Raw genomic sequence first — 4,062 nt, forward strand, 5'->3', positions numbered from 1 at the left:
CTCTGGCCACTAGAGGGCACCAGAGAATCATTTGTCTCGTTTGCTGTTTATCTTTACGGGAATTTTTTTTTCTGTCTCGCCAGAATCAAAGGTGGCAAATCAGAGAATAAAGCAATGTGAGGAGTGAATGATGGAGACAAAACAGGAGAAAAGTCTTCATCTTCCTTCTGCTGCCCCATTTTTCATTTGTTTCTCTCTTTAATAAAACCCCTCTCTCTCTCTATCCGCTCATCAATCCTCATCTCTTCTCTTTCTTTCCCTGTGCCATAAACAGTGATTGATCAGCGCAGCAGCAGCTCACAGATCATTCCTCGTCCATTCCTATTTTTTCTTTCCCTCCATTACCTTTTCTCCCGTCCTTCATTACATTTTCTTTGTCCCATAAATCTCTCACTTCTGCTCCTCATCACCTCTTTTTACCTCTTTTTATCACCACTGAGGATTTTCTGCATTTTATTTGTCCAGAGTCTCTTCTCAGTCTATTCCTCTTTTTTCCTGTATTCCACTTTGCTTTACTCCTTGTCACCCTCATTATTTATTTTCTCCTCATCTATCTGTTCCATGTCCATCTCCTTTCATCTGCTCCCCTTTTCTTTTTAGTTTCTCCTCTCTTTCCTCCTCATTAACTTTTTTCGATTACTTTCCTCTTAAACTCTTCCTCCCCTCCCCCTCTCCTCCTCCTCCTCTTCCTCCTCTTCCTCCTCCTTTTCTCCTTGAAGACGTCACACAGCCAAAGTTTATATTTGGATTTTGCAACTCTGATGTGAATGACGTGTAAAAGTGAGGGAGCAAGAAAAAGAAGGAGAGTAAAAAAAGAAGTGGAGAGATAAAAGATCAAACCTGAGCCCTTAATTTAAGTGATAACATCTCTCTCTCTCTCTTTCACATACACACACATACAAGCACACACATACACAGATGCACAATTCCCAATTAAACACTTCAGTGCTCTGCATTATCGGCTCATCAGCTTTGGCAGCAGCGATCAATGCTTGTTCACCTTTCTCTCTCGCTCTCTCTCTCTCTCTATCTATTTATCTTTCTATCTATCTCACACACACACACACACGCAGTCACATGAAACATGTCCTCTCTGGCTGTCTTTTTCCCTTCTTCTATTCCCCTCTGTCTCTGTGTCCCCCATCACACATCAGTTGACACAGACACTGACATTTCTCTCCTCCTCCCATCATTCCTCTTCCTTTTCTTTTCTGCCCAGATCCACTTCCCATCCCTCTCTTTCTCTCCTTCCCTCACACTCGCCTATAATCTCACGTCCTCCATGTGTCTGTGCTGCCTCCTCAGCATGGCACTCTAAGTAGGTCGGTGTTGACAGCTGAGCTCCACACAGACAGAGAGGAGACATTAATTCTGCTCTGTGTGGGCTCCCGTGCAAACACTCACTCAGTGCTTCTCTCCACGGCGTCCCGATCGTACACCAAATTCCCCTTTGACCTCTATCATGTCTACCATATCTCGAGTCTGACCAGTTGGAGCTCGCCAGAGAAAAAGACAGACAATGTACCTCACAGTAAATGCTGCACCTTCCAGGTGTGTTTAAACCACAGAGCTCACGTGTATTTGTAGCACCTAGTCTTTGAATATATTTTATTGATAATGACGTAAACTCTTCTCACCGCTGTGCTGCTGAAAGACGTGCAGCTCCACAGTAGTGCAGCACAGATGTCCTCCATGATAGCGCCGCATGTTATCAGTGTGTAATCTCCTTTCAAGAGCCTGTTTGGTGGCATGATGACAACATCGCCCTGCACATTACTGTCATTCAACAAATCACCTGAATCTTTTGATGAAGTGAGCCATAACTGGAACCTGCACTGCTTCTCCTTACCTATGTCATTTATTACATATCTGTAAATTAACAGAAATGACGGATAAGTAATATGTAAAAGTGGAGATGATGAGGGCGTAACATATCAGATGCAGTAGAGCAGCAGAGATGGAGGAACTGGATGGATGAGTGCTGGGCCAGCAGATTATTTGCAGAGCTACAGATTTCCAGGTTGCCTCATTGGAGTTCTTGCCTGTCTGTGTGTGTGCGTTCGTGCGTGTGTGTGTGTGTGTGTGTGTGTGTATACACTCCTGGGTTATTTTTACCCCTCTATTTAGAATCTGCTTGGGGATGCAGAAGCACAGGAAGTGAGTGTCATCTCACTTTTCTTGCACTGAGCATCATTTCTCCTCTACACAACCTGTCTGCACTGCTGTACTGCAGACCATATACTTCTCCCATGATGTAATAGTTTTTGTTTCCTCCTACATGCTGAAACATCCCACTAGTCATGAAATTGATGACGTACGTTAACAAGAAGAGCAACAATCAGGAGCTACATATATATATATATATATATTCGCAATCAGATCTGAGTTTTCTGCAGCATTCATAAATCCGGAGGAGGGTTTTAGAGCAGTTGGCTTTTATGTAGAGATAAATGTATGAACATGAATGAGACCCAATAACTACCCACTTTGCCCGATGTTCATGGCCAACGCACAACTGGACATGAAGCAGGCCTCTGTCAGTGGGCAGGACTTATCCCAGTCCTGCTCATGTTGAGGCATTTTTTTAAACTTCCAGAAAGAGGCATTAGGAGGGTTTAGTTGTACCTAAATAATCTGATCTGCTGCTTGATCCACATCTGTCTGTTTTTTTTTTACAACAGACAAATTAACAGCTAATGAAAAATGGAAACATTATATAATTGGATTTTCATCTGTATTGTAACAGATTTTGTCCAAATGATGGCGATATAAAGATGATTTTCATCATCTGCCTCCTCACACTGTAAACTTTCAGACCTTGTGAACCTGAGGAAAACAATCCTCGAAGATCTGTGAAGAGCTCGCCCTGCCTCCCTCACATCATTATTTGGCACAGTGTAAAAAAAAAAAAAATCCTGCGCGTCAAATGACCCGCTGCAACCTGGCGCCTAGACACAAACAAAACCAAGGCATGAGTTGATCAGTGACAGGTGAGGGTGAAAATGTTTCCCTGGTTCAGATTTTCTGCTGAAAGACGGCATTTACAGTTTGAAGGTTCCAGAGGTTTGTATCTGTGCAGTAGCCTGGAAACCCAGATGTCCTGCAAAGTTGGATTTGCTCTGCAGGTTGATCTGGGCATGGAGCTTTGGAGCTCATTCACTAAACCCCAATGGGAATATCTGACAGAGCCATGTACAGAGTCTGTGGGCGGGGCTTATTAGGACAATGACAGTGCTCCACCATCGAAGTGTTGATATGTACACAACAAAGATGGCGGATGAGCAGTGGTTTGAATCAGGTTTGGTAACAACAGTAAGTGAGCTGGACATCAAACTCTTCCTCTCTTCTCCAAAACAAACACTGCCATTGACTCCGTTGCTCTGGTAACGTTACCTTGTTTGTTGCTGTGATTGATCGTAGCGCTGGCACAGTTGTGTACAGTATTTTGATGTGCACCTGTTGGTGCTGCCCCTTGACATGGTCTATCGCTTATTGCCAGAACTTACATCTTTCATCCAATTACGCTCCACAGAGGAAATAAATCTGTTTTTGTTCATTGTGTGGATGAAACTCAGATCCTTTTGATGAGGCTTCTTTTACATTGAAATCACACAAAGGAACCTGGAGAAGCTTGAGGTTCCCTCTTCTACATTCACCTCGCTCCTGTTCATTCACACACAGGTGTATAAGACCAGTATGTCGCACTTACCTGTTCTCTTGTCTACAAAGGTACATCCACGCTCTCTACCTGGGCGCCCAAAGCCGCTGGCACAGCAACGGATCCCGCCATCACTTCCACTGGCGGCTGATGTTCGAGAGTGCTGACATCACCATGCTCCGCCTACTGGAGGCCTTCCTGAAGTCTGCGCCTCAGCTCGTTCCTCCAGCTGAGCATCATGATCCATGGAAACACTGTCCTCCCCTTACAAGGTGAGAGATATGAAGCTCCTCCTTCGGTAGATGGTTGAGACATGTCAGACTTAATCTATTAATCTGAATTGTCAATTTTTGATGTGCAGTTCCCTCTTTTGAACCTTGGACGCTTTTCATCGATGTACCAGT

This window comes from Lampetra planeri, unplaced genomic scaffold, assembly GCF_965212315.1.
Source record: "Lampetra planeri unplaced genomic scaffold, kcLamPlan1.2.h2 scaffold_897, whole genome shotgun sequence".
Classification (NCBI taxonomy): Eukaryota; Metazoa; Chordata; class Hyperoartia; order Petromyzontiformes; family Petromyzontidae; genus Lampetra; species Lampetra planeri.